At 38.2% G+C, this 19,058-nt stretch overlaps 2 protein-coding genes across 3 annotated transcripts in view; both read right to left on the bottom strand.

The window, feature by feature from the left end:
• The window catches only part of CRACD (capping protein inhibiting regulator of actin dynamics), a 114,755-nt gene extending 112,086 nt beyond the window's left edge, over positions 1-2,669 (bottom strand). Inside the window, exon 1 of one of the 2 annotated variants that reach the window (XM_019469377.2) lies at positions 2,505-2,669. The gene's annotated coding sequence lies outside the window, so the exon portion shown is untranslated. The remainder of the gene's footprint in view (positions 1-2,504) is intronic. The other variant, XM_053901550.1, reaches the window with a different exon arrangement.
• An 11,714-nt stretch (positions 2,670-14,383) lies between these two features.
• The window catches only part of LOC128776462 (translation initiation factor IF-2-like), a 180,782-nt gene continuing 176,107 nt past the window's right edge, over positions 14,384-19,058 (bottom strand). The window contains exons 7-9 of the mRNA XM_053900719.1: positions 18,125-18,226; positions 16,096-16,200; positions 14,384-14,766 (exon numbers count right to left, since the gene is read on the bottom strand). The gene's annotated coding sequence lies outside the window, so the exon portion shown is untranslated. The remainder of the gene's footprint in view (positions 14,767-16,095; positions 16,201-18,124; positions 18,227-19,058) is intronic.

Genomic DNA, 19,058 nt, shown 5'->3' on the forward strand with positions numbered 1-19,058 from the left:
TGTATTACTCACACAGCACATCAAGAACTGCAGAGAGCCTCATGCCCTTCTTCCCACAGGTTCCAGCAGGCTGACTCCTTCAAATAGGAACAACTTTCCCTTAGGCATATACTAACTAAAACCCCACCATCTAATTTCTTAGAGAGGAGAGTGAAGTTGAAGAGCTGGTTAGTGGAGAGTCAGGAATTGGTCATAAGAGCAGAGACTAGAAATCACACAGACTCCTAATTAGATCCCTGTGCTAATCTCCTAGAAAGGAAAGGAAGCCTTCAATCTTACTACTCCTTGTTTCTTGCATGTTTAGGATATTTGAGCTGATGAGCAAGTCTGTGGCTACAGAAATACTCCTGAGCTTTGACAAAGATATGGGCGTGGCTGCAGATCAAAGTGCTAGAGTGGACGAGGTCCTCCAGACAAGTGGCTGCCTGCCCCACCTATAGGTAGGTTTCTGAGAGCTTTTACTCCTTTTTTTTTTTCTTCTTTACTCAAATGTAATCTTTTGGTCTCCTTTCTCATCATTCTTACAACCAAACAGCCCTAATTTTACTTCCCTCCTCATTTTACTTTCCTGTAGTGTTATCATACTGCAAGCTTCAGTGCACTTAACAGTGCACTTAACGGTCATTTACGTTTTTACAGATTATGCTGAATCTCAGACCCAGCACCTCTTAAGATTTCACCAAACACAAAATTTAAGCAGTGATCTAAATCTTCTTATGTTCTTCTTACCTCTTCTTATGCTGTAGTAGCCCTGGAATCACAGGACTTTAAGCAGGAAGGTATCTGAGAGATAGAGAGGTGAGTATCTTTGTCCAAGATTATGCTAGTTAACTGCAGAAACTTGATCAAAGTCTGTTTTCCTAATATCCAGTTCACTGTTATTTCTATTACATCTAGCTATCTCCATTTTTTTCCCTTAATCTTAGATACTGCTTTCAAATTTGTTTCATAGCCAACTATGGTCTAGCCCACCAGAATCCTCAAATGAAGGAATTTTCTGATACCAGGAGCATCTTCTTGAATCATATTCAAACTCCTGCCTGAAACAGGGAGTCCAAGTGTGGGTGAAGGGGGGCAGAGAGCTGGAGTTGGGGGGGAGACTCATGTTATTCATGTTCAACTAGATGAATTCATCTTCACACCATCTACCAGTTAGATAGTTCTGAAGTGACCTGATATTGTATCTTTTTCATAATATCAGTAAGTTGTATTTAGGACAGTGAAGGTCAAAAGGCAGACCAGGCTCCAATGCAACTATGTGGCCAAATATCAAGAAAGATGGTAGATTTAATTGCTCTGTGTTATTGTCCAAAGTAAATGAAAGGAACAGTATCATTATAAAACAAATAATTCCAGGGAGAATCTTCCTGCAATCATCCAAAATCCTTGTAGAGAACAAATTATTTGTAGCCATCATAAGAAAATTCTTGCATGTTCAAGTAGACAACTGTTATGAATTGAATTTTGTCCCTTCCAGAATACCTTGGAGTCCTAACACCTAGCACCTCAAAATGTGACTCTTATTCAGAGATAGGGTCCTTACAGAAGTAATCAAGTTAAAATGAAATCATTAGGGCGGGCCCTAATCTATGTGACTAATGTCCTTATAAAAAGGGAAAATCTGGACAGAAACACACACACACACACACACACACACACACACACACACACACACAAAAAGACAGTCTGAAGACACAGAACACCACGTACTAGCCTAAGAACACCTGAGGCTACCAGAACCTAGGAGAGAGGAGTGAAGCAGATTCTCTCTCACAGACCTCAGAAGGACTCAACCCCGCCAACTCCTTGATTTGGACTGCTAGTTTCCAGAACTGTGAGATAATCATTTCCTTATTTAGTTTGTTTCTTTATTCCCTGAGTTTCTGTTGTATAAGTCACCCAGTACATGGGTGCTCTCTTATGGAGCCCTAACAAACTAATACAATAGCTGATGGCCGATGGGATTCTAATAATGCCCAGTCAGTGCTGGCAAGGAATCAACTTCAGGTTAACACAGAGATGACCTCTTAACATTAACAGAAGGTATATAGCTTAGCTCACCACAGAAAACAAATCCAAGAGTTTTTCCAATTGGGAATATTTTACATATTTATGCAAACACCAATTTCAAATGATGCTTCTCTCTAAATGCCACCTACCACTTTTGCCAAACTGGGTACACAGAGTGGCCACACACACACACACACACACACACAGAGTATATCCCTATATTTGGCTTTGAATAGATCGGAAGTTCCCACAGTTGCTGGGACTATGACTGCAACAATTCCTGTCAGTTTAGCAGAGGAGATTGGAACAGCTGCATCTTCAATACACATCATTGTCTTAAAAAGATGCTCAGAGTGAATTACAATTAAATTACAGAGCTGTCAAAAAGGGTTATAATAATAGCATTTATTCACCACATTTACGAGGCCAGACATACACAAAAGGAAATAAAAGCTGAGGGGAAAAAAAACAAAAACCCACTCCACATTACTTACCTCAGCAGGAAATGTGGTTGAGGGGAGAAGAGAAGATGAATTAGTTATCATGCAAAGAGCATAGCAACAGCAATGCTCTGTGTTTCCAGAGGGTCTTCCATTCCAGAAGTCAGAGGCACTTTAAGTCATCATCTGGTAGAGACTCATCTCTCTTTTACAATTGGAAAAAGGAGGGCCAGCAAGGGTGCCATGACTCACCCACAGTTACAGACAAGCAAGGGAGGAGCTGGGACCTGAACCAAGAACAAGGATGACTCCCGCCATGAGCTGAACAAGGAAAGCAAAATCAGGGCAGCCAGATCTGGCCTCTTGTTTTGCTCTCATCTAGAAGAGTATATTAATTTATTCTGCAATTATTTATCATGCAGCTCTTGGAGAAGATTGAATATTGTCCTTCGCTTCTCCTGCCAAAATGACACAGGTAAAAGAGGGGAAGAAAATCCTTCACTGCCATTTAGTCAGTTCTGCTACTAATCAATAATGCATTCAGAACCACCGGAAGAATGGTACAAGTCACTTAGTCACCTTCAACCTCAACGTCCGAAAGATAGATCGAGGATAGTAATGCTTATGCAGTGATAAAACTCCTTGAATAAAAAAAAAATGCTAACTAGATCACCATGCAGTCCAGCAATCAACAAATATCTACTGCATTCCCTCTTTGTGTAAGACGTGATAGAGACTGTCAGAAACCAGGAGAGGTGTCACGTTTAGACTTGTTTCTCAAGTGCTCTAGTTAAAGAGAGAAGATACACAGAAAGATAAAGCAAAATAAGGAAGTACATATACTGTATTTTAAGTTACTAATTAAGTCACTTAAACAAGTTCAGAGCAAGGAGAAAATTAACTGATTCTTACCAATCTATTTCTCACCCTTTCTTCCCTGAATATGATCACATAATGGTGGCTTACTTGGCACCCTCAGGTTTACCTGAGAGTTCTGAAAATTTATTTCAATTGCTCAATTAAACCATCCTTTCTACTAGTTATGTGGTATTTCCATTATACATAAAGTCCCAACCCATCCCCCATTTTAGACCCTTGCTTGGTGGCAGTAGAATGAATCACTAGGGAAAAAATAAAAACATCTCTAATAGCACTACATCTGATAAAATCGATGACTTTATAGGAGCTGTTCCCTGAATTAAGACAAAGGATAGATGACACATGACATTATTCTCCCACTCTGTGCCAAGGGCAGGTATCAGTTATTGATCATGTAATTATTTTTCTGCTCAGTGTAAATACAGCCCTACAATCTTTCTTAATACAGTACCACTGACAGCCGCTGGTCAAAACTGATTGGTGGTAACAGAAACCACTTGCAATTACAGTGAGATTTTTTTAAGTTTATTTATTTATTTTGAGAGAGCACGAGTGGGAGTGGGGCACAGAGAGGGAGAGAGAAAATCCCAAGCAGACGCCAGGCTGTCAGTGTGAAGCCCGACTAAGGGCTTGATCCCACGAACTGTGAGATCATGATCTGAGCCAAAATCATGACCTGGCTCAACCGACTGAGCCACCCAGGCACTCCTGCATCTAACTTCTTAATAAGCTAATTATGTCATACAACATTTACGCTCTAGGTTCAAAAGGTGATGAGCAGAACATGATTCAAAGATAAGTGTGACAGAGATGGACAGCTATGCCCCAGTATCCATTCTCCCTCTTTTCAACAAAATGCTGAACTCCACTTTTAACTGGGTATCTGGCTATCTGCAAAAAAGTACTTAAGTTCTAGATAATGGGATATAGTCAACCTCCACGTTGTGTGCTTAAATGGGTAGAGAATACATACTAGGGTAGAGAATACATACTTGTGGCCAAGCAACAAGGAGAAGAACTTAGGTCCCAGATTTCATTATGGAGTAGAGCCACCATACTGCCCCCAAAGTGTCTATCTACCTCTAAGCTGTTATGAGAGAGAAATAAGTTTCTAATGTCTTCAAGTTACTGCTTTTTTGGGTACTGCTCTTTGTGGACAAGCTTATATCCTGACTAGCAAGATAAGCACATATTAATTTGCACTAACCTAGAGAACCAGTTCTTCTATCAGGAATAAAGCAATATGAGAGAGTAAAAGGAAATTTTTCTTTCAAATATAAACCAAAGAAAACATCTTCCAATCTGCTTTAAATATTTTCAGTGGTGACAATCTCATATTCCTATGAATTCTGTATTTATGTAGACAGCAAGCACACATCTCATATATCTTTGTATGTAAATCTGATCATACAGAATATCTCACATGGAAGTTCATAGGTACAATACTGAGCCATGGGAGTACTGGAATCTGTTTCAAAACTGTAGATCCTGAATTTTTGCCATCAGAAGTAGCAAATAAATCTGAAACAAATCTGAGGATCTAAGCTAGTAAATAAAGTATTTTATTTCTATAATGAGTCCTGGACTCTTAATTTCCATCCCTTTTCCCAACACACACACACACACACACACACACACCTTACTCATTCAAAACATATCCATGCTTATACTCACACACAAACATGCATACAAACAAAACATTTACATAGGTTACAAAAGAGTTTAGAAAAGTACATGGGGGCTTAGTCGTCTGTTCTGTATGATTTTGGCTCTTGCAAAGTATATCCCCATAGTCTCTGTCCCATTTCAAACCATTCTTTGGCACTACTGTGGTCTGAATACAAGGTGAGACAGTTGTATAGCAACTCAACATGGCTCTTCAGCTACCCTACTATAATTTCATGGTAGGAAAAAATACAGGGTTTCCAAAGACCAATATGAACAGATTCCATCTCCCATAACTCTTGGTGTGTGCATTATTTATTTTTGGTGGGTGTGGGAAAGGAAGGAAATCTAATGTCCTTTTAATTTTTAATGTCAGCACCCAGTTAAAAAAAAAAAAACCTTAAGAACCTGACTTCATTTACCTCAATCCTCACCTTTCCCTGGCTTACTCGCAGGTAAGGCTAGCCAGTAATTACAAAAGACTATGAGGATTATAATGATTCCTTTTTCTCTTTTTATATTTCACTGAAATTTTTCCTTGTTTCAATATGTATCATCCTTGTTTTAAACATGTATCCTCTCACTTAGAAGTAAGACCTAAAATCTCACCAACTTAGAACAGAATGATGGAAGAAGAGTCTAATGGATCTGTTTGCCTACCACTAAAACAGCTCATTCAGTGAAGCTAGGGAGATGGACTGCCAAATCCCAATGATAGACCATTTTGAATCAAAAGAAAAGCAATTTTAAATATATATGAGCAAAAACAACAACAACAACAACAAAAGGGCAAAGAGCTACAGCCTAGATGTAAACCAGAGAAGCCCAGGTACTTAAGGACCACAAATCAAGGGATTTGGATTATCATATTAAGAAAGGACATTCTAGCTTATCACTTTTGCCACTCTGTGTAAAGGGACCAGCCAGGTTGTTGCCTAGGCAAGGTGACCTTGTAGGATTATACAGGCTCTTGCCTGCATGAGGATGCCCAGCCAAGCATGTCAGAGGTGAATGAAACCCAGCTTGCCTGCCATTCTTCAAGTGCCAGGCTAGCTGCTCCAGCACAGGGCTGTGACCACCTGAAGGAGAGGCAGTTTGTTTTTTTTTAATATACACAAGGTTTTGAATCACGGGCTCATGGGGCTGCATCTGTCCAGAGAGGACACTGTTGGATAGCAGGATATGCCAGTTGAGAACAAGCCACTTTAGCATAAGGTTATTTTGAGCTGAAGGCAACTGAGAAGCAGATACAAGAAGAGCTCTCTGCCATCCCCTTATCTGCCTAGAAGCAGGACATACATTTACAAAGGTATTCTCCCTCCCCTCTCTACCAGGAAGGACAAAAGTTAATGACTGGAGACAACTTAGACCCTTATCAGCCAGGAGACAGCACCAGAAGAATCTAAGTAACAAACCTTACTAACTAGCTTTTATCTGTCAGTAGTTTCCCCATGTATTTTCCCTCTCACATTTGCCACCACTAGAAATTCAAAGTCCTTTTCCTTTGTCCTGTCACTTCTCTAAGTATTTATTGTCCCTTTGCTAAGATGGTATATAAGACCAAATTTTAACTATCCCTTGAAGTTATTATCTCTGAGTACTCTCATTCTAAGTTTAATGCACACATTACAAAACTAGTTTTTCTCTCATTAATCTGTCTTTTGTCAGTCCAATTTACAGAACCCCAAGTAGAGAACTAAGGAGAATAGTGGGAAGAGTAATTTTTCCTTCCCTACCACACCTGTCCTTCATTCTCAAAGGGCAGGTTTTTTTTTTTAATTTTTAAACATTTATTTATTCTTGAGAGAGAGAGAGACAGTGTGCAAGTGGGGAGGGGCAGAGAGAGGGAGACACAGAATCTGAAGCAGGCTCCAGGCTCTGAGCTGTCAGCACAGAGCCTCACATGGGGCTAAAACTCATGAACTGCAAGATCATGACCTGAGCCAAAGTAGGATGCCTAACTGACTGAGCCACCCAGGTGCCCCTGAAAGGGCAGTTTTGTTTCAAGAATTAGAAGGTCTGTAGCCCTATATGGAGTTAAGTACTAGATGATCTCAAAAAAGGGAGAAAGGAGAACTGAGGATACTACCTATGTACCCTCTCTTGGTAATAGGGTACCTCTGGGTCAGGAGGTGAAGCTAAGGTGAGCAGAGCAGTGTCATGGGAATGCAACCCGTGCAGTCCCAAAGAGCCCTATGCTTGTTCTAATGTTTTGCTTTTACTGTTTTAAAATTCTTAGTTTTTTTTCTAACAAGGGTCCTCAAATTCTCATTTTGCACTGGACCCCAGAAATTACGTAGCCATTCCTTAAGGTGAAGGTGGCATAGTAAAGTGCTGAGAAGTTAGAAACCACTCAATGCTACAGCCTCTAGGAGCACAGTTCAACACACAATATTGGACTTGGGGGTGAAAAGACAAAGGGACCTTAAGAAGCTACTGACCAGACCCTCCTATAAGCCATGGATTGGTAATGACAGAGCACCCAGGGACTGCTGCCAGGGATGAGAAGCTCAGGGTGGTTAATTTTGTAACCCAATCGCTCCTCCTTCAAGTATGAGAAGTCTGTGAGGATTTGAGTCCCTCAGAGAATTACTCCCAGGTACCAAATAACACAAGTACTCCAGCTCAGTGATGGTCCTTTCCAGCCCTCAATGATTACTGGTTGGCTACTAGCCCCAGTCAGCAGGAGGGAGAAACAAAGAGAAATGTCCTTACCGACTGGTTTGATCACAGACATTTCTATTCCCTTCTTTTAATAACGGGAAATTGAGGATTTGATTGTGATACTCATCTGCCCTCCTATCCTTCTTTTTACCCTTCAGCATTACAAAACAAAAGTTTATCTATTTTGAGAGAGAGAAAAAGCATGAACAGGGGAGGGTCAAAGAGAGAGAGAGTCCCGAGCAGGCTCCATGCTGTCAGTACAGAGTCTCAATCTGAGGAACCATGAGATCAATACCTGAGCCAAGAAAAAAGAGTTGGATGCTTAACTGGCTGAGCCAGCCGAGCGCTCCTACCCTTCAGCATTTTTATCCTTCTCTTTTAACTCTTATTACAATGTGCAATATTACAGAGGCTAATTTTCTATAGGAAACATTCAGGAAACTTCATTAAGATCATATGTATCTCCCCACTAATTCATCAGTTAGGCAATTAGGGTGAATGGACTCTTGTAGTGAAAATAAATTCTTTTTGAAATTTCAAAATGATAGTATAAATGAGATTTTAAGGCTTAGTCTACTATTACCTCCAGTTGACAGAATTATAAATTATTTCTTATGTTCTTTATAATATTTATTTTCAAAGTGTTTCATAATATTTTACTTTTGCGGTTAGAAAAAAATAAAAATTGTAAAAGATTTAGCCTGAGTAAAAACTATTTCCACATATTTTAGGAACATCTTTTTTCCATATAAACTGCTGATATACTAATTAGAAACCATTTTTACCTATTCATTAAAGCTAGTTCCTTAAGAACTTCTACTTGGAGCCTAGCTCCAACTGCTGTATCTTTTCATCTTTGTAAACCTTAAGAATGTCACTTCATTTTTCAAATGTGGGGTTTGAAAGACACAGGAAAAAGTAAAAATCATTCATAATCCAGTCACAGTTGAAAAAAAATAATCTAAAATAAAAGGCAAAATATCTCCCAACCCCAGTTTTCTAACACATGAACAGATGTATCTCTTTTTTTAAATAAGAGAGAGATTACAATATTTTCATTTTTTCACATAAAAGTGTATCATGCACATCTACACTGGACAGCATACACACACACACACACACACACACACACACCTTGTCCTTTTTAATGGCTGTCTGAACCATGATTTATTTAGTCAATTTTCCCATTGCTGGCAGCAGATTGTTTCTTGTTATTGCAAATATGGCTTCAATGAATAATTGGGCATATGTATTTTTATATATAATGCTATTACTTTTGCAAAATTCTTAAGAATGCTATTCTTCAATTAAAGAGGACAGATATTTTAAATATTAATAAATGCTATCAAATGGGGTGCCTGGGTGGCTTGGTTGAGTGTCCGACTCTTAATTTTGGCTCAGATCATGATCCTGGGATCGTGGGACTGGGCCCCGCATCAGGTTCCACACTGAGCATGGATTCTCTCTCTCTCTTAAAATCAATCAATCTCTCTCTCTCTCTCTCTCTCTCTCTCTCTCTCTCTCCCTCTGCCCTCCCCCTCAAATAAAGTAAGTAAATGCTATCAAATTATCCTCTTAAAGGATTGATCAATTATACTCTCATAGCTTATGAGTACCCCATTTCTCACATCTTTTATTGCACATAACATTATCAATGTTTTTCAAAAGTTCTTAATCTGATTCTAAAAGAAATGTTTCCATTCATATCCCAGAACATCTTTCCACACAACTTTTGGCCACTTGTGAAATTTCATCTGTAAATGTGTTCATGGTCATGCCTATGTTTTCACTGACCATCTTTCTCTTGCTGTTCACTTTTATACACTCGCTGCTCAGCACCCCCAATGATACTAGCTGAGTCACTCCTTCACAACACCCAGTGCTGAGGCTGCCATTAGACCGAGGCGAGAGCAGCATCTAAGAACATACCAGCCTCATTATTTAATATTTTATTGTTTCAACATCCTAGCATGAAAGAATAAAAAATGTCTGTCTACCTGCTACTAATGACCATAAGCATAAAGCTTTAACAGTGCTCTGGAATGTTCAAATACCAAGATAGCTTAATAGAAAGCATCACATCACAGCATACATAGCCATGAAGTTATTTTCTTCACATGAATAATTTCATGTGTACACACAGCAGTAAAAATCACAGCACACCTCATCACACTGTGAGCAGCCTTAAAGAGACAGAGCCATCTACTCGCAGGAGAAAATTGCTGTAAGTTGTTTTGGTTTTTGGTTTTTACTTAGAGAGAGAGAGAGAGAGAGAGAGAGAGAGAGAGAATACCAAGCAGACTCTACACCACTAGTGCAGAACCTGAAGGGTTCAAACTCACAAACTGTGGATCAGGGCCTAAGCTGAAATCTAGAGTTGGATGCTTAACCGACTGAGCCACCCAGGCAACCCTCACCAGAAAATTTAAAAATAATTGCGTAGAACATTATCATCCTTTGTAAAAATATCTGAATGTTTTAAAAAAAACTAAAATATAATTTACCAAAAGATGACAAATGTTTGGTTAGAATGGTGAGTTTGGGATATATATATTTTTTGTCTTCTTTAAATTCTCTAAATGGTATTTTCATTTCATCATTTTAAAGTAAGTTTTAATTCTGAAATTAGAGTGGTGGTGGTCACACAACTCCATGAATATACTAAAAACAGAACCATATGCCTTAAAAAGGTAAATCTGTTATGTGTGTTATTTCTCAATACAGTTGTGATCTTCATAAAAGTAAAATTTTAAAGTTAAATACTGCACTGTAGGGGCAGGAAAGATATGGGAACTCTGCACTTTCTGCTCAATTTTGCTATAAAAACTAAAACTTCCCTTAAAAATAAGGCATATTTTAAGAAAATACTACAATGCAGCCTTTGTTAATTTCTCACTAATTTTATGTTTAAAATTCTGGGAGGCAGTAGAATACATAAAAGCTACAGCACAGATAAGCCTCTTTTCAACCCCCTGTTCTTGGCAATGATATCTGATAAGCAGCTGAATGTGGCTTCTTAAAGCATCAATGAAACTCGTGTCAGCATATTCAAAAACTTCTGGGTGACTTTGATTCTAAGGTAACTTACTGGGCTTGTGTAGAGTAATCTATGCTCCCACTATGCTTAGTAGAATTAACAATGTTGAGTTTGACAGTATCTTAGAGATATCCATTATTTCTCTTTCTATTCTGCTCAGCTTCTGGGGCCCCAGCTGATGATTAATGAAAATTTCAATGTGTTGAACTATTTCATATAAAATTAAGTTCTAGGTTAATTAAAAAGCCACCAAGAATAAATTGATTCCATTTATCACCAGCGTACTGTAACGGACAGGAGCTCTCTGGGGGCTGGCTATTCTTTTAGAACCTTCTATCCCAAAATGGGATAACTTACAAATATTGTATCTAAATGGCTAAACAAGAAGCCATAACAATCATCAAGATACAAGTGAAACTGTTCTACTATAATGAATTTGGTAAATAGACTTCCGAATGTTTCTTTTCTTCAAAAACGTATATAAAAACAAGATCCCTTTTTATTCCCAAATGATGAATGGGAACAAAAGAATATTTCTATGTTATGGTGGTCTAGCGTATGGAAAAGAGGCACTACTCCCAACTTGGGATCTTTAAATTTACTCCAAGTGTTGTGAAATCTGTTCTTGGAAGCTCAGGTAGGAGAATGCTTCTCCCTGAAAGGAAACTTGCAAAGTCCTTAGGGAGAAGTCCTTGAATACTGATTGGATTTCAAACTAAGAGCATAAGAAAATGTTACGTTCTCTCTAGCCAAGCCTGTTCCTCAAGACCTAAATTAAGGTATTGCTAAAAACATGGAACAAAATTTAAACATTTGTCACAAGATGGTAGCACTTCTTCTTTCACTTTGCTACCGTGATACAAATCTTTGGGGGCGACAACTCATTCAAGTGGCTGTGTGTTCAGATCATCTTCCTGTGACAGTGTAATTTAGCAGGAGCATCTGTGACTGGGGACAACTTTCTTCAGGATTTGTTTAGCCTGTTATACATCAAGCTGTAGGGACTGACCTCCCCAAACTGCCACTCTGCTCTGAAAGAGGTGAAAAGGAGCCCAAGAAAGCACAAACAAAAACCCAGAAGCTGAAAAAATACAAAAGAATCCACTTGATGAATGAAAAACACAGGAAACTTTTGACCGAACATAAGCGATCTATGGCTGCTCAGGTTTTAATAAATTTAAATCACCGACCATCAAAACAAAAACTACTGACGTAAGATTAATATTTGTTCTCATTTTAAAGTATATTATTTTTTCCATGCCTTTTATTTTTCCCTTCAACTTTAAGGGTATAAATATTCTATTCTGCCTTTAAAAAAAAAGTCAGCATGGAGAAGGGACACATTTTTTTTGTTCTATCCTACAGGCACTGTAAAGGACATGGCCATAGCTCTAAGAAAAAAGTTACTTGTGAAGTAACAGTGCCTGGCACAAAGTAGATGATAAGCTCCCAGTAAGTACACACAGAGAGCTCTGCTCTTGAAAGTTTTATGTGTCTATTTCTTCACATGTGCAAAGTAGTTCAATGAGTACTATTTTTCCCTATTTCCGTATTAAATACTACCTTCTACCACATCTAAGGGACAGACAGATAATATCTTGCTGTATTGCAGGAGGGTAGGAATGAGATAGATCATTATGTATCTGTTTCTTCCCTGATTAAATGCTAGAGCTAACTTCTAATGTCAGAGACCTATGATAACACAAATTCGCTCTGGAGATGGTGCCTTCTCCTATCTTCTGTTTGAGGTTCGTGGCCATTGGGCCACAAAATTTCTCATGATTCACAGAAATGATAGCTTAAAATGAAATCTGGTTTATTTGGGGTTTGGACAAGAGATACTTTTTTAAAATTTTTTTAAAATGTTTTTCTTTATCTTTGAGACAGAGAGAGACAGAGCATGAGCAGGGGAGGGGCAGAGAGAGAGGGAGACACAGAATCCGAAGCAGGCTCCGGCTCTGAGCTGTCAGCACAGAGCTGGACACGGGGCTCGAACTCACGGACCGTGAGATCATGACCTGAGCTGAAGTCAGACACTCAACTGACTGAGCCACCCTGGCGCCCCTGAACAAGAGATACTTGAGGAATCAACTTTATAATCACAGAACTGTGCAGATGCGCCACACAGCAAAGTAAAACTGTGATTTCTAATGAGGAGACATAATGTTGTCAAGGGAGTCACATAATCCAGGAAAAAAGAAAAATATTTCCTAAAAAAATAAAATAAGAAACTAAGAAGGTCTAACAGACTTCTTTGTAACCTCCCTTAGGGATGTAGTAAAGCCTTCATAACATGAGTCACAGAAAATTACTGTGGGGCCAGACTCTCACATACTGGAAAGTCATACTGGCCAGAGGGTCTGTGTTGTTGAGCAGGGGTAAAAAGGAGAAAGTAGTTCAGTGAAGGCATAATGCAGAATGTCTACCAAAGCTCTCGTTTATCCTAATTTTGACTTCTACTCTCCCAAAGAGAAAAGTTTACAACATCCAAACAAGCTATTTTTAAGGGAGAGAAACTCTGCTCCAGATAAAAGAAAAGAAAAGAAAAACACATAACACCCAGGAAATCAACAGCAACATTGCATTAGTATACACAGATCCTTTACATCTCTGCCAAGGAAGGTGGGGATTAATCCAATCACTGTTGGCTTCCATGTAAGTCATTTGAAAGAACTTGGGGGGAAAAACTGAAATGGGAGTTTAAAATCAAAATGTTCTAATCACTAGTAGTAAAAATAGATGTATTTTAGGACTTACTGAATGCAATATATTGTGATAATTCTTATTTATATGGTATAATTGAAGGATGAGGTTAACCGAATGTTACCCCTCTCAGTATCAAATTTTTTTAAAATAAAAGTATTTTGAACAGAAATTTTTCGATAATAAATTATACACTGAATAGAATGTAAACTGTTCTTGGAGTCTCGGGGCCATTATTATTAGGCTTAGATGTAGTAACATGATATCTTAAGGGAATTATTCAAGATGGTCTGTTCCTGTCAATGCCCTTCTGCCTTAAAACATTTTTGTGCCTATTTTAAAATAAGTATTCTGGGGGCGCCTGGGTGGCTCAGCCAGTTGAGTGTCTGACTTCAGCTGGGGTCATGATCTCGTGGTCTGTGAGTTTGAGCCCCACGTCGGGCTCTGTGTTGACAGCTCAGAGCCTGGAGCCTGCTTCGGATTCTGTCTCCCTCTGTCTCTGCCCCTCCCCCACTCATGCTCTGTCTCTCTCTCTCCTTCAAAAATAAATAAAAACATTAAAAAATAAATAAATAAAATAAGTATTCTGCCTCCTTCTTTCACGTGTTTAACTGTCACTTCTTATTAGGTCGGTGAGTCTTTTTCTCATAATTCCTTCTTTTAAATTTATGCTTCTTGTGCCTGTGCAATAGGAGATCAGATAATCAAGAAGGATAGAATTGTATGTACAGAAAGAATCACTAGGTGCCAAGCAAAAGCCTAAGAAGCTCCCCTAGGAGTTTGGAGAATGAATGATATCTGTTTTAGCTGCCTTTGCTTTGCTGTATCCCAGACAGTTGAGGTCATTGTACAAGTAATTTATAGTTAAATCCAAGCATTTCTGTACATTAAAAGCAATAAGGAAAAGATGGCTTTCGTCTCTTTAATGTGCCACTCAGAGTAGGCACTCTGTATCGTACCTGAAACAACAGCACTCAGAGTCTCATTATGGACATTCTGTGTAAGTTTAATTCCCTCCATGGCCATGATTTTGTTAAATGTTACTGAAATAAAAAGTACAACATGCAATCTGTGAGCACCAAGCTTGTGAAATTGGAAAAAAAAAAAAAAGTGCCCCACACCTATATTATCAATTCTGTGGTGCATCTTCCACTTCAGTGAAAGAAAGCACACTACCTTTATCATGTTGATGCATATAATTTGTAATAAAATGGAAGAGATAGAGGAAAACAAAGTGATACCTGTAATAAAACACTGAAATTATTATTGCATTTCACAGTCTATAAGAACTGCACATTCACAGGATTACAGTCTCCATCAAACTGCTGACCCCTGCCAAGAGGGAAAGATTTACTGCACTCCTCACACCTGAAAAGGAAAGGTAGGATTAGTTCATGGACGCTTTCCCTTTCAGTATTAATAGAGTCAGTGTTTATACTAGATGAAACTACATGATTCCCAAACAATGAGGAAACCTCTACCTTGCCAAATTTACAACCTCTCACATCTTATCTCTTCTGTTTCAAAATGTTCTCTAATATCCACAGATTTGTGTTGTCATTATAGTCTAATTTCTCATAATTCTTTTAATAGGTTTATAAAATAAAACAATAATCATGATGATGTTTTCTTTTGTTCTTATATTATTTTCTAAGTAGTTCAACATTTTTTGCAAATATTCACTCTCACAGTCGTTGTTTATTAGGAAAAAAATTATGCTGGACTGACAAAACTAAGGCAAAAAATTTTAAACATTTAAATTTATTATATAAAGTAGATTTATACCCTCCTGCTTGGCCAAATGTAACAAGTTTCCATTTTAAGTTCTATTCCTTTAGCAAGATTAAATTCCATGTGCTTTTCTAGCTACACCCACAGATTCTTGTAGCCCCCATCTTCCTACCTGGTATAAGTAATCACCTGAACTGTCTTTATACCATAATGTCTTTTTTTCCCCAAACTTTCTTACAGTTTTTCAAATACCAACCACGTTCTTGAACTTTGTAATTTATACAGCTCTTATCAGCTGTTTTTTAACATTTTGCCATAAAGCATTTGTGCATCTTTCCCCTACATGTTTATAGCCGTGTTTTGACCATGGTCCCCTCTATGCCCTGAAACTCCTTTATCCTGGCACAGTGGCTATACTAAGGAAGCTATTTATTCTCCCTACTTCTATGTCACAGTATGAAGCATCTCCTTAAACTCAAAATACACTTTTCACAACCTCTTCCTTTCCCAGGTCTTATTCTTTTAAAGGAATCACATCAGTCTCAAGTAGAAACATGAAACTGAATACTTTTCTTATGGTTTTGTCAACGTTACAATCAAAAGTCTCTTCCTTTTCGGGGCGCCTGGGTGGCGCAGTCGGTTAAGCGTCCGACTTCAGCCAGGTCACGATCTCGCAGTCCGTGAGTTCGAGCCCCGCGTCAGGCTCTGGGCTGATGGCTCGGAGCCTGGAGCCTGTTTCCGATTCTGTGTCTCCCTCTCTCTCTGCCCCTCCCCCGTTCATGCTCTCTCTCTGTCCCAAAAATAAAAAAAAAAAAAAAAAAAAAAAAAAAAAAGTTGAAAAAAAAAAAAAAGTCTCTTCCTTTAAAAATTCCTAAATTTATGACTTCCATCCCTCTCCTAATGTTACTGAATTTATTGCTATGACAATTAACAAAATCGCAACATAAAAGTCATCTCTCTACTTACATTTGGCCAGGTCTATCCAAGAGGTTTGAATCACTGGAAGGTCCATCCACTTTCAGAGAACTAGTCCTATTTACCATGGTTTTACTTTTCATTTTTCATTTATTTCTAAAACATAAACTATATTAGTGGTTCCTTATTCAATTTAGATTCCTTTTATGTATCTCTTAGCTGCTTCCTTAGCTTAACTACTTTGTTAGTGGTAATCTTAAATCCCATCATCACTGAAGAACTGGATATTTTAAAGCTTCACTACTTTTTGTTATTGCTGTCATAATGCTGTGAATGCCACAATATTGCTTTTGAATGCAATTTTCTGGGCCTGACTTACAAATGTCCTCTGTTGGATTGGCTGAAATCAGTTACATGTTTTCTTTTGTAGGATCTATTGCTACTGTATACTGCAAAATTGTGCCTATGGATTTGTCTTTTACAATCTACCCATCTAATAGTGGGATATGTTAGCCAAGAGTTGAGAGAATGTATCCATATCATTCACTCTTTATGAGAATGTGTCTCCATTTTATACCTTACCACACTGACTTTTAAAGTGCTCATATTGGTATATTTTCCCATTTAATTCAACTCATCAACTATTTACTGAGTGCCCATGAAGAGTACAATACTGAACTATACAAACTGGGAACCGAAAATGAAACACAAATCATAATGTGTAAATCTACAATCTTAACAGAGGCAGGATACAGAATGCTCCAGTACTAGAATATAAAAAATACACTTTTCTTCCTGACCTTCTAAATAAAACATAGTAGGCTATAAGCATTCTTCGATTGCTTTGATTCATATTTGCCAATTTGATTATTTGCAAGGCATTCCTTGAGATTATGTATACAACAGTAGCCACAGAACATGTAACAATTTGCAATTTAATAGAAGAATAATTTCATAAATCAATACCAACATCTCAATCCCAATATGCTTTTGTTGTTCTCTACTTATAATATATGGAGGGTTTTTGGTGGAAAATTACCTACTGTAGTAAAATGAACAATTTGGGAATGAGGAAAATCTCTAGATATCGCGTTTGGAAATCTCAACATATACTTCTTATCTCACTTTTCTAATACACCCTTTCTCTTGTCAGTTTTTTTTTTTTTTTAAACATGATTTCCTCCGAATGAATCAGTGCTGTGATATGCAGGAAGGAACTATCTCTGCGATTATTCTACTTGGTGCTTAACAAACATTATGGCAATACGCCAAAGTACATGTTGGGGCTGGGGCCTCAAAGATTAATCAGACATTGTCCCTGCCCTAAAGGAACTCACAGTCCTATGAGACAGTGTTGTCTGTGTGGGGTGAAGGGAGGCAGGTATTAGTCAATCTTATACCACTTCTCCCTAATGTCTGAGATCATAATTCTACATGGAATTTCAAAGATCTCTCATGCCTGTATTTTATATGAAAAGGTTTACATTTTTGAGACCAGGAAAAAGTCTTCTCATTCCTCTTATTTGAAATCAAGTATTTTCCATAGGTTATTTGTTTTCCTCTGCATAGCACAATGTTTAGTTTTATGTTTCTTTCTTCCCAAAGTCTTTTAAACATGACATGTCAGACCTCAAGTCATTTTTTTATCTCTTGGTCAGGTTTCTCTTCATCTCTCATTTCATTACTCTTCCTCATGGTCAATCTCTTCATAAGTCTTCACAACATTATTAACCTCATATTTCATTTTTGACATTTGCTTAAGCAGACTCCTGTGCAGGAAGACTATTAGAGGTCTTTATTGTAGAACTGCTGTGGTTACTATATAAAGAGTTCATACTTTATCTATGGTTGTGGAACAGATGTGAATTTTTTTTGTATCACAACTCAAAATGAATTTTTCCCTTAGAGATAATATTGTTAAGTGGTGGTTGTGGTATTTCACCCAGATCTCCATTGAGGAATTAAGGGCTTATTCCCCTAAATATTTAATGCTGCTACAGAACGTATGTCCTTAGGTAGGAGAGTAATAGCCCCCCAGAGACGGACCCTTTCTAGTCCCTAGAACCTGTCAATACATTACCTTTCTTAGCAAAGGGACTTTGCAGATGTGAGTTAGCCAAGGATGTTGAGATGGGAAGATTATCCTGGATTTTACAGACAGGCCCAATGCAATCACAACCACCTTTGCAAGAGAGGCAAGAGTGTCAGGAGTCACAGGAAGAGATGTGATGACAGAAGCAGAGGCCAGAGAAAGACTGGAAGATTCTAATGAAGGGAGCAGAATATGCCACCTCAAAATATGCCATTTTGGCATACTGATTATTTTGAATTAAAGTTTCTTGGGAAACAGGCAGTGCAAGAAGGACACTCTTAACTCTCCTGTGCTCTCCCTGAAGGCAGGAAATAACTCTCTTATGTGAAAGATACCCACCCTGTGCCAAGAGGGTAGAAGGCATCCTTATTAGCAGAGAGGCAAGTCAGGGCCAAGAGGATAAATAAACAAACTTTGTTACTTTTTCACTAAAATAGTACCCCAACCCCAAACCTCTTTGTTTTGTCAATTCTTCACAAATTTATTGTTTGCCTAAGAGGTATAGAAGATTCCTGCTTTGGACACTTCGAGTCTCATATTTTTAGGGGGCTCCTGTACATATGAAATTAAATTTGTTGTTCTCCTGTTAAGTTATCTTATGTCCATTTCATTATTAAACCAGGCAGAGAACCTGAAAGGGAACATTTTTCCACCCCTACACTACATTGTTGGCCTTGAAGGTGCAGGAAGGAACCACAGGCTAAGGAAGGCAGCAGTCTCAGAAGCTAGAAAAGGCAAGGAAAGGGATTCTCCCCTTGAGCATCCAAAAGGAACACTGCCCAATGGCCTCATTTTAGACCTCTGACCTCCAGAACTATAAAATAATAAATGTGCATTGTTTTCAGGCACTAACTTCATGGTAATTTGTTTCAATAGCAATAGGAAACTAATACACATCTTGAGAAAAATTATCGAGGTTTCT

This window comes from Panthera pardus, unplaced genomic scaffold (assembly GCF_024362965.1).
Source record: "Panthera pardus isolate Hobbes unplaced genomic scaffold, ASM2436296v1 HiC_scaffold_13, whole genome shotgun sequence".
NCBI classification, from domain to species: Eukaryota; Metazoa; Chordata; class Mammalia; order Carnivora; family Felidae; genus Panthera; species Panthera pardus.